Here is a 12,784-nt window from a genome sequence, read left to right as displayed (position 1 = left end):
CTCCCTGTCTCCTGCCCTCCACCTTACCGGAGTGCACCCCTCCCTGTCTCCTGCCCTCCACCTTACCAGAGTGCACCCCTCTCCCTGTCTCCTGCCCTTCACCTTACCGGAGTGCCCCTCTCCCTGTCTCCTGCCCTCCACCTTACCGGAGTGCACCCCTCTCCCTGTCTCCTGCCCTCCACCTTACCGGAGTGCACCCCTCTCCCCGTCTCCAGCCCTTCACCTTACCGGAGTGCACCCCTCTCCCTGTCTCCTGCCCTTCACCTTACCGGAGTGCCCCTCTCCCTGTCTCCTGCCCTCCACCTTACCAGAGTGCACCCCTCTCCCTGTCTCCTGCCCTCCACCTTACTGGAGTGCACCCCTCTCCCTGTCTCCTGCCCTCCACCTTACCGGAGTTCCCTCGTCTCCCTGTCTCCTACCCTTCACCTTACCGGAGTGCCCCTCTCCCTGTCTCCTGCCCTCCACCTTACCAGAGTGCACCCCTCTCCCTGTCTCCTGCCCTTCACCTTACCGGAGTGCCCCTCACACTGTCTACTGCCCTCCACCTTACCGGAGTGCACCCCTCTCCCTGTCTCCTGCCCTTCACCTTACCGGAGTGCCCCTCTCCCTGTCTCCTGCCCTCCACCTTACCGGAGTGCACCCCTCTCCCTGTGTCCTGCCCTCCACCTTACTGGAGTGCTCCCCTCTCCCTGTCTCCTGCCCTCCACCTTACCAGAGTGCACCCCTCTCCCTGTCTCCTGCCCTCCACCTTACCAGAATGCACCCCTCTCCCTGTCTCCTGCCCTCCACCTTACCAGAATGCACCCCAATCCCTATCTCCTGCCCTCCAACTTACCGGAGTGCACCCCTCTCCCTGTCTCCTACCCTTCACCTTACCGGAGTGCCCCCCTCCCTGTCTCCTGCCCTTCACCTTACCAGAATGCACCCCTCTCCCTGTCTCCTGCCCTCCACCTTACCAGAATGCACCCCTCTTCCTGTCTCCTGCCCTCCAACTTACCGGAGTGCACCCCTCTCCCTGTCTCCTGCCCTCCACCTTACCGGAATGCACCCCTCTCCCCGTCTCCTGCCCTCCACCTTACCAGAGTGCACCCCTCTCCCTGTCTCCTGCCCTCCACCTTACCGGAATGCACCCCTCTCCCCGTCTCCTGTCCTACACCTTACTGGAGAGCGCCCCTCTCCCTGTCTCCTGCCCTCCACCTTACCATAGTGCACCCCTTTCCCCATCTCCTGCCCTCCAACTTACTGGAGTGCCCCCTCTGCCCATCTCCTGCCCTCCACCTTACCGGAGTGCACCCCTCTCCCTGTGTCCTGCCCTCCACCTTACCAGAGTGCACCCCTCTTTGCGTCTCCTGGCCTCCACCTTACCGGACTGCACCCCCTTCCCCATCTCCTTCCCTTCACCTTACCGGAGTGCACCCCTCTCCCTGTCTCCTGCCCTTCACCTTACTCATCTCACGCCCTTACCATAGTGCACCCTTTTCTCCATCTCCTGCCCTCCACCTTACCAGAGTGCACCCCTCTACCCGTCTCCTGCCCTAGACCTTACCATAGTGCACCCTTTTCTCCATCTCCTGCCCTCCACCTTACCAGAGTGCACCCCTCTCCCCGTCTCCTGCCCTCCACCTTATCGGAGTGCACCCCTCTCCCTGTCTCCTGCCCTCCACCTTATCGGAGTGCACCCCTCTCCCTGTCTCCTGGCCTCCACCTTATCGGAGTGCACCCCTCTCCCTGTCTCCTGCCCTCCACCTTATCGGAGTGCACCCCTCTCCCTGTCTCCTGGCCTCCACCTTATCGGAGTGCACCCCTCTCCCCGTCTCCTACCCTCCACCTTACTGGAGAGCATTCTGTTCACAGAGTTCACCAACTGTATGTTGGTATTATTTATGGTATGGTTTGGTGCTATTATTACAAGCTCTACAGCAAACAACTCTTTCTCTAGAAAACTCACCACCTCTGATAGACTCCAAAGGTGGCCGGTAACCTAGGCAATGGGCAACGAGCTATAGAATTAAGAATCCCTCCATGCTTGAGAACGGAGAGGTAAAGTGCAAACCCTTTAATTTCCCCATTGTTGGACTTCTTGGTTCAGATATATGGCAAGATTTTGGGGAGACTCACCTCGTCAGGACCGTGGGTGCCGCGTCACCTTCCTCCGGCTGCCCTCCTTAATATCTGCCTGCTATATCTGTGCGTGGATCTCTGGTCCTTCCTCTGGGAGGAGGCGTCAGCGCCTCCTCGCCCCAATGGCTGTGCTTCTAGGTGTCCTGAGCCAGGTGAGAAGGATCAGCTGAGACCTCAGGTATTTACCAAGAGGCATAAATACAAATAGAATCCGTGCTTCATGTATCTTTCCCATGGAACAATCTCAAATATGAAAAGACATTAGACCCCAGAGGAGCTGTCAGTGCCGCGCCCCCATCGGCTGACCCCGGGGGGCCCTTCAGCTACACCATTATATGACCCCCTTATAGTAAAAAAAAATGATAACATGACGAGATACTAAAATTGGATACATTTTTTTATTAAAGTGGTGAAAAAATAAAGGTTTTAATATCATTATTTTCTGAAATCCATAATTTTTATTTTTTCCCTCTATGGAGTCAGTTATTATTTTAGCACTGTATAGTGGTATTATTTACGCACTGTTTGGTAGAATTGTTTAATCCGTTTGGTCGGGGTTTTTTTGAGCAGTGGATTTTGGTATTATTTGTGCACTATTTGGGGATTTATTTTAGCACCTATATTTGTATTATACATGTTCTGTTTAGTAATACTTGTTGAGATGCAGCAATGTAACGGTGCTAATATTTGGGCACTGTGTGGCGATATTATTTTAACTTGTTTTGGTTAATTCGTTTTCTGTTTGCGGTATTTTTTAGGCAGTTTCTTTGCATTATATGGCCACTATTTGTTACTATTACTTAAGCACTGTATTTTACTATTATTTATGGTATTATATAATCATATTACTTGAGCATTGTATGGCAGTATGTTTTCAAAAGTATTTCTTTGCATTATATGTACGCTGCTTGCTAGCATTATTTAAGCATTGTATTTTATTATTATTTATGGTATAGTGATATTATTTGAGCATTGTATGGCGGTATTTTCTCAGGCAGTTTCTTTGTACACTGTTTGTTAGTGTTACTTAAGCACTATAGTTTAGTTTTATTTATGGTACTGTATAGTAATATTACTTGAGGATTATATGGTGGTATTTTTTACACAATATTTCTTTGCATTATTTGTACACTGTGTATTAGTATTATATAAGTACTGTATTTTACTATTATTTATGTCATTACATAATCATATTACTTGCGCATTGTATGGCGGTATCTTTTCAACAATATTTCTTTGCATTATATGTACACTGTTGCTATTATTTAAGCACTGTATTTTACTATTACATAATTATATTACTTAGGCATTGTATGGCGGTATTTTTTCAACAATATATATTTTTTGCATTATATGACTACTGTTTGTTAGTATTATTTAAGCACTGTATTTTACTATTATTATGGGATTATATAATCATATTGCTTGAGCATTGTATGACGGTATCTTTTCAACAATATTTCTTTGCATTATATGTACTGTTACTATTATTTAAGCACTGTATTTTACTATTATTTATGGTATTTTATAGTGATATTAGTTGAGCATTGTATGGCGAGTTTTTTCAACAATATTTCTTTGCATTATATGTACACTGTTTGTTAGTATTATTTTAGCACTGTATTTTCCTATTATTCATGGCATTGTATAGTGATATTACTTGAGCATTGTATGGCGGTAATATTTGGGTACTATTTGGTTGTATTATTTCAAAGATGTATGGTAGTACTGTGTTCCCCAGTGATATTATTTAGGTGCTGTTTTTGTTTTGGATAGTTTTTGCTATGGTTTTACTTCCACTGCTCCCCTGAAAATTCTATTTTTTTTTTTTGCTTTTAAATCCATCACAAGGTTTCAGACATAGAAGCCTTTACATTTAGCAATTATTTTTATGATTTTAAGTAGGAGTTATAATGCAGAGCAAACAAAAGACATGCATGGTAAAGACTATAAAAGTGAGCATTAATTAAAAAGACCTACAGTATATTCTGGAGTCGTATAGCGGATTATAAAAAAGAACATCACTAGCTTCTTGAGATTTGTCGTCACTTCCTCTTTAAAATATTGTATGGTGTTAGTATTATTTATGGTATGGTTTGGTGCTATTATTTGTGCACTGTGTGTTGGTATTATTTATGGTATGGTTTGGTGCTATTATATGTGCACTGTGTGTTGGTATTATTTATGGTATGGTTTGGTGCTATTATTTGTGCACTGTGTGTTAGTATTATTTATGGTATGGTTTGGTGCTATTATTTGTGCATTGTGTGTTGGTATTATTTATGATATGGTTTGGTGCTACTATTTGTGCACTGTGTTGGTATTATTTACAGTATGGTTTGGTGCTATTATTTGTGCACTGTGTGTTGGTATTATTTATGGCATGGTTTGGTGCTATTATTTATGCACTGTGTGTTGGTATTATTTATGGTATGGGTTGGTGCGATTATTTGTGTGCTGTGTGTTGGTATTATTTATGATTTGCTGCTATTATTTGTGCACTATGTGTTGGTATTATTTATGGTATGGGTGACTGCTATTATATGTGCACTGTGTGTTGGTATTATTTATGGTATGGTTTGATGCTATTATTTGTGCACCGTGTGTTGGTATTATTTATGGTATGGTTTGATGCAATCATTTGTGCACTGTGTGTTGGAATTATTTATGGTATGGTTTGGTGCTATTACTTGTGCACTGTGTGTTGGTATTATTTATGGCATGGTTTGGTGCTATTATTTGTGCACTGTGTGTTGGTATTATTTATGGTATGGTTTGGTGCTATTATTTGTGCACTGTGTGTTGGTATTATTTATGGTATGGTTTGGTGCTATTATTTGTGCACTATGTGTTGGTATTATTTATGGTATTGTTGACTGCTATTATTTGTGCACTGTGTGTTGGTATTATTTATGGTATGGTTTGGTGCTATTATTTGTGCACTATGTGTTGGTATTATTTATGGTATTGTTGACTGCTATTATATGTGCACTGTGTGTTGGTATTATTTATGGTGTGGTTTGGTGATGAGCAGCTCCTGCGCTAACGACCTGCCACATGATGACGCCTGAGGGCAGCGCCGCTCCTCCACTACCTCCAGCTTTTTATCGCTTTCATTACTCTTCATTTACATATTTCCTCACTTTGCTGCTGCTGTTGTTTTATTTTCCCACCAATTATAACTCTTAATTACAACCACAAATAAGCAGTAAATCTTCAGCATTTCATCACACTCCTCATGTCAGTATTTATTCTTTAGTCACTTTGTTACTTTGTTACTTTTTCCTCCTCTTTTGACCTCTTCTACTTTCTTCAATCTTTTGTATTTTTCTTATTGGATTGTGCCTGTTACATCTGTTGTATAAATACCGTCATTGATCGGCCGCTCACAAGTCTTTATATATATTTGTCATCCTTATGTTTCATTTTGTATCTTCTTTTGGTTTCAACTATTGAAAAAGTTAAGAAAAACAAAAGAAAGATAGAATTCATCATCATCGCAGCAGCAATCTGCAAATGTCTCCAGTAGGAAAATGATGCAAATGATGAGAGTCGTTCTCCCCAGCAGGAAACCGCATGATCGCGGCCTCTGATATCTCGTTACTATATTTAAGGGCATTTTGAGAAGTTCAGGAAATGCTCAGAAAGGAAGTTATCGGAGGAGGTGAAATATCCGTGAGTGTCGTCACATAACGGGGCCCCTGGGGGCCAAATGTGTCCCAGCCTGATGTGACCTAGGATGAGAAGGTCACAGCGCATTGTTGAACGCAGATCCACTTGTCATTTACCTAAGTTGGAGCTTATTTAATTCCATGCAGTACTTAATAGGTTAAGGCTATAGCTAATACCTATGCTGACTGTATTGAAGGAGGATCAGAAGGTCACAGCACATTGTTGATCGCAGATCTGCTCTACTGCAGACTCATCATTTACCCTGAGTTGGAGCTTATTTAATTCTATGCAGTACTGAATGGTTTAAGGTTATAGCTCATACCTATGCTGACTGTATTGAAGGAGGATCAGAAGGTCACAGCACATTGTTGATCGCAGATCTGCTCTAGTGCAGACTCATCATTTAGTTACACCCAAGGCTACCTCAATTAGTATATCTAAAAACAATTTTTAATGAAATAGATTAAAACAATTTAGAATTCCACCTGTGAAAATGTGACACACACAAAACATCCCAGGACCATGATACAGCCTCAATAGTATTCACCTATGGAACACAACAGTTGTTCCAATTTTATATCACTCTCATGGGATTCAACAGTTAGAAAGATCTCTAAATGACCCTCCTTCTCTCTTTCCTCTACCTGCCAATGGAGATATAACCAAGGTTACACGCACCCTAACGGTAAAAAGGTGCCCCCATTCCTCGGCGGCTTTCCCTCCTATGATATCCCTATACTCCCTTCTTATCGGGTAGTCTAAGGGGCTATACCATCAAATAGTGAGGAGATATAGAAAATAGTATACACTTATCTGAGATAATTCAGGTCAAAAAATTCGTTAGCGTTTGTTTCTCCCTTGAGGTGAAGGTGTCCCGGCTTTCATGGTCCATGCGATACATCTGCATGGAGAGGTGCGTGCTGCAGAACAAGTAGCCCTCTGAAAACTCTCTGGCGATTGGGCCCCTTATTAAATATCGTCTCCTGATGAACCCCAGTGGATGTAATGGGGAGAAACGCGTCGAGACTTTTTTGATTTTATAGTATTGGGTTGAGGACCATGAAAGCCGGGACACCTTCACCTCAAGGGAGAAACAAACGCTAACGAATTTTTTGACCTGAATTATCTCAGATAAGTGTATACTATTTTCTATATCTCCTCACTATTTGATGGTATAGCCCCTTAGACTACCCGATAAGAAGGGAGTATAGGGATATCATAGGAGGGAAAGCCGCCGAGGAATGGGGGCACCTTTTTACCGTTAGGGTGCGTGTAACCTTGGTTATATCTCCATTGGCAGGTAGAGGAAAGAGAGAAGGAGGGTCATTTAGAGATCTTTCTAACTGTTGAATCCCATGAGAGTGATATAAAATTGGAACAACTGTTGTGTTCCATAGGTGAATACTATTGAGGCTGTATCATGGTCCTGGGATGTTTTGTGTGTGTCACATTTTCACAGGTGGAATTCTAAATTATTTTAATCTATTTCATTAAAAATTGTTTTTAGATATACTAATTGAGGTAGCCTTGGGTGTAACTAATTGATATACTACCTTTAAACTGTTTTATAAGTGTAAAAAGACTCATCATTTACCCTGAGTTGGAGCTTATTTAATTCCATGCAGTACTGAATGGTTTAAGGTTATAGCTCATACCTATGCTGACTGTATTGAAGGAGGATGAGAAGGTCACAGCACATTGTTGATCGCAGATCTGCTCTACTGCAGACTCATCATTTACCCTGAGTTGGAGCTTACTTAATTCCATGCAGTACTGAATGGTTTAAAGTTATAGCTCATACCTATGCTGACTGTATTGAAGGAGGATCAGAAGGTCACAGCATATTATTGATCGCAGATCTGATCTAGTGCAGACTCATCATTTACCCTGAGTTGGAGCTTATTTAATGGCATGCAGTACTGAATGGTTTAAGGTTATAGCTCATACCTATGCTGTCCATGTTGAAGGAGTTTGTCACTGTATAGCTGTGGTGTCGTTTCTATTGCAGCTGTGAAGTTCCTTACTGAACAAACCTTGGAGTGATTTTTCTTGTATCTTTCCCCACCCATTTGTCTTACCTACCTCATATTATCTTATTGTAGTAGCGAGACTGGTGTCTTACTGACCCTCACTAGCCAGGGTGAGATCAGGGCCATCGAGGGCCTAGGCACGTGACTGTGCACGGGGGAAGGACCCATCTAGTGAAATTAGGGAGTGCAGGGATCACCCTCAGGTGAGTGATAGGAGCTGACCCCTCTCCCCTTTCCCCAGTTCCAGGACCCACCATTTAATTGTTCTCCTGGTGTACCCTGCAGGTTGCGGAGCTCACCGGGGGTCCTCCTATTATCAGAAAGAAGCTTTTCTTACTATAGTCGATGTTTTGACTTTGCTTCCTCAGAAAATACTGAGTGGAAATCCCCGGGTGAAGAATTCCAACCACAAGAATGGCTGATCTCTGAGAAGCGATTCCGTCATTTTCTCAAAACAAAAAAAAAAAGAAGATAAAAACAAAGGGCAAAAATTTTCAGAAAGTAAGAAAGTATTTATAGCTAACATCCTGGAGACGTGTGAGAACGGCCTCAGTCTGTGCCTCCTTGAAGGTTGCAGAGCAGAAGGTTGAGTAGACGAGGACCATGGACCATTGACCTTGTCCAGTTTTGGGCTTGTGATTGTTCCCCTGCATTGTTACAGAGCACACTCGGCTTCTTGACTTTTAGTTACATTGTAACAGTTTTGAAATCAATAAGTTAAAGGAAAACCCATCTATTAAAAAGACCCTAATGGTTGGCGTTTAGCATCTTAGATGATTGAGGTTGTCTTCTGCTCGAAGCCACTTATTGTGTCTGCACCCTACAAGAGTCTTCAGGGGGACGGTGGATCTACACTTTCTCCACCAGGTTCTTCTTAGCCAATAGTTGTCTCAACCAGTCAACAGAGGCAACAGTGGTCTTCTTGTATCCAGTAGAACATTCTTGGGTGTTACGTCAAGGCCCAACTTTCTGGCAAGAAAGGTCAACCTGAATAAAGTTCATAGGATGGTGAGACACATAGCCATAGTTCAAGGCAGGGCTGGGTGAAGATCGAGACAGCTGAAGGGTGGAAAACACTGGACGGAAGCCTTCACCATACCGTCCGCCGCTGCCCGTCTGCCGCCACTCATCACCGTATACCACTGTTATTTGTATCCACTGGATGCAGACAGCAGGAAACACATTAGTGGAGGAGGGGACGCGGCTCCATCTTCCACCAATCAGCGTGAGGCACAGCAGTGCACGGGAGGCTCATACTGTATATAGGAGGCAATGTGGGGGCTCATACTGTATATAGGAGGCAAAGTGGGGATCACACTATATATAGGAAGCAAGGTGGGGCTCACACTGTATATCGGAGGCAAGGTGGGGGCTCATACTGTATTTAGGAGGCAACGTGGGTGCGCATACTGTATATAGGAGGCAATGTGGGGGCTCATACTGTATATAGGAGGCAATGTGGGGGCTCATACTGTATTTAGGAGGCAACGTGGGTGCTCATACTGTATTTAGGAGGCAACGTGGGTGCTCATACTGTATATAGGAGGCTATATGAGGGCTCATACTGTATATAGGAGGCAATGTGGGGGCTCATACTGTATTTAGGAGGCAACATGGGTGCTCATACTGTATATAGGAGGCAATGTGGGGGCTCATACTGTATATAGGAGGCAAAGTGGGGGCTCATACTGTATTTAGGAGGCAACGTGGGTGCTCATACTGTGTATAGGAGGCAATGTGGGGGCTCACACTGTATATAGGAAGCTAGCTGGGGGCTCACACTGTATATAAGAGGCAATGTTGGGGCTCATACTGTATATAGGAGGCAATGTGGGGGCTCATACTGTATATAGGAGGCAATGTGGGGGCTCATACTGTATTTAGGAGGCAACGTGGGTGCTCATACTGTGTATAGGAGGCAATGTGGGGGCTCACACTGTATATAGGAAGCAAGCTGGGGGCTCACACTGTATATAAGAGGCAATGTGGGGGCTCATACTGTATATAGGAGGCAATGTGGGGGCTCATACTGTATATAGGAGGCAATGTGGGGGCTCATACTGTATTTAGGAGGCAACGTGGGTGCTCATACTGTGTATAGGAGGCAATGTGGGGGCTCACACTGTATATAGGAAGCAAGCTGGGGGCTCACACTGTATTTAGGAGGCAACGTGGGTGCTCATACTGTGTATAGGAGGCAATGTGGGGGATCACACTGTATATAGGAAGCAAGCTGGGGGTCACACTGTTTATAGGAGACAATGTGGGCAATGTGGGGGCTCATACTGTATTTAGGATGCAACGTGGGTGCTCATACTGTATATAGGAGGCAATGTGGGGGCTTATACTGTATATAGGAAGCTATATGGGGGCTCATACTGTATATAGGAAGCTATGTGGGGGCTCATACTGTATATAGCATGCTATGTTGGGGCTCATACTGTATACAGGAGGCAGGGTGGGGCTCACACTGTATATAGGAGGCTATATAGGGGCTCATACTGTATAAAGGAGGCAATGTGGGGGCTCACACGGTATAAATGAAGCCAGTATGAGAGAGTGTGTGAGCGATAATACCAAATGTAACACCCCTGCTCCTTCAGACACACTGGAGACCTTGCAGCACTTGTGAATCACATGGCATTCAGGAGGTGAAAATGGATAATTGGGCACAATTTGTCCATTATCACTTAGGGGTGTAGTAACTTTTGTTACTAGCAGTTTAGACATTAATGGCTGTGTGGTGAGTGATTTACACTGTTATACAAGCTGCGCACTGACACTGTACATTGTATCACAGGCTCAGATCTGCAGCGCAGTCCCAAGAAAAGACATCAAATATTTAGAAAATGTGAGGGGTGTGCTCACTTTTGTTATATACTGTAGATAGGGGGCTATGTGCGGGCTCATCCTGTATATAGACAGCTATGTGGGTGCTTATACTGTATATAGGGGCTGGTGGGAGCTCACGCTGTATATAGGGGCTGGTGGGGGCTCGTGCTGTATATAGGGGCTATGTGGGGCTCATCCTGTATATAGACGGCTATGTGGGGGCTTATACTGTACATAGTGGCTGGTGAGGGCTCATCCTGTATATAGACAGCTATATGGGGGCTCGTGCTGTATATACGGGCTATGTGGGGCTTATCCTGTATATAGACGGCTATGTGGGGCTTATACTGTATGAAGGGGCTGGTGGGGGCTCGTGCTGTATATAGGGGCTGGTGGGGGCTCGTGCTGTATATAGGGGCTATGAGGGGCTCTTCCTGTATATAGCCAGCTATGTGGGGGCTCGTGCTGTATATAAGGGCTGTTGGGGGCTCGTGTTGTATATAGGGGCTATGTGGGTCTTTTCCTGTATATAGACAGCTATGTGGGGTTTCGTTCTGTATATAAGGGCTGGTGGGGGCTTGTGCTGTATATAGGGGCTGGTGGAGGCTCGTGCTGTATATAGGGGCTATGTGGGTATTTTTCTGTATATAGACAGCTATGTGGGGTTTCGTTCTGTATTTAGGGGCTGGTGGGGGCTCTTCCTGTATATAGACAGCTATGTGGGGTTTCGTTCTGTATATAGGGGCTGGTGGGGGCTCTTCCTGTATATAGGCAGCTATGTGGGGGCTCGTGCTGTATATAGGGGCTGGTGGGGGCTCGTGCTGTATATAGGGGCTGGTGGGGGCTCGTGCTGTATATAGGGGCTAGTGGGGGCTCGTGCTGTATATAGGGGCTGGTGGGGGCTTGTGCTGTATATAGGGGCTGGTGGGGGCTCGTGCTGTATATAGGGGCTGTGGGGGCTCGTGCTGTATATAGGGGCTGGTGGGGGCTCGTGTTGTATATAGGGGCTATGTGGGTCTTTTCCTGTATATAGACAGCTATGTGGGGTTTCGTTCTGTATATAGGGGCTGGTGGGGGCTCGTGCTGTATATAGGGGCTGGTGGAGGCTCGTGCTGTATATAGGGGCTATGTGGGTCTTTTTCTGTATATAGACAGCTATGTGGGGTTTCGTTCTGTATGTAGGGGCTGGTGGGGGCTCTTCCTGTATATAGACAGCTATGTGGGGGCTCGTGCTGTATATAGGGGCTGGTGGGGGCTCGTGCTGTATATAGGGGCTGGTGGGGGCTCGTGCTGTATATAGGGGCTGGTGGGGGCTCGTGCTGTATATAGGGGCTGGTGGGGGCTCGTGCTGTATATAGGGGCTGTGGGGGCTCGTGCTGTATATAGGGGCTGGTGGGGGCTCGTGCTGTATATAGGGGCTGTGGGGGCTCGTGCTGTATATAGGGGCTGGTGGAGGCTCGTGCTGTATATAGGGGCTATGTGGGTCTTTTTCTGTATATAGACAGCTATGTGGGGTTTCGTTCTGTATGTAGGGGCTGGTGGGGGCTCTTCCTGTATATAGACAGCTATGTGGGGGCTCGTGCTGTATATAGGGGCTGGTGGGGGCTCGTGCTGTATATAGGGGCTGGTGGGGGCTCGTGCTGTATATAGGGGCTGGTGGGGGCTCGTGCTGTATATAGGGGCTGGTGGGGGCTCGTGCTGTATATAGGGGCTGGTGGGGGCTCGTGCTGTATATAGGGGCTGGTGGGGGCTCGTGCTGTATATAGGGGCTGTGGGGGCTCGTGCTGTATATAGGGGCTGGTGGGGGTTCGTGCTGTATATACAGGGATGTCAGCATACTTACTGCTCAATATCAAGTGATACAATTAATATTATTATAAGATAATAATTCTAATGCATATGTTAATAATATTGAGCAGAATTAATTTCAGGCCATTGGTCCGGGCTCCACAGCAGTGGTGGTGTCTTATGCAGCACCTAGGAAAATTAATTACCCCACTTTTTTAAGGGGTTCTTGGAACCCACCACTTCTGCCAGAAGGTGATCAGTCCCAATGACGCAACAACCCGGCACCCCGGCTATGTCACCATGTGCACGATGAGCAGGGATTCTCCTGTTCTAATGGATCC

General features: G+C 45.5%; 1 protein-coding gene across 23 annotated transcripts in view; it reads right to left on the bottom strand.

Moving 5' to 3' along the window:
* Window positions 1-2,153, bottom strand: part of LOC142256686 (uncharacterized) — a 131,972-nt gene extending 129,819 nt beyond the window's left edge. For all 23 annotated transcript variants that reach the window (XM_075328510.1, XM_075328511.1, XM_075328515.1 and 20 more), the window contains exon 1: window positions 2,119-2,153. The gene's annotated coding sequence lies outside the window, so the exon portion shown is untranslated. The remainder of the gene's footprint in view (window positions 1-2,118) is intronic.
* Between the last annotated feature and the right edge of the window lie 10,631 nt (window positions 2,154-12,784).

This window comes from Anomaloglossus baeobatrachus, chromosome 11 (genome assembly GCF_048569485.1).
Source record: "Anomaloglossus baeobatrachus isolate aAnoBae1 chromosome 11, aAnoBae1.hap1, whole genome shotgun sequence".
NCBI classification, from domain to species: Eukaryota; Metazoa; Chordata; class Amphibia; order Anura; family Aromobatidae; genus Anomaloglossus; species Anomaloglossus baeobatrachus.
Note: the sequence above shows the minus strand (reverse complement) of the source record. Positions and strands in the feature narration are given on the sequence as shown.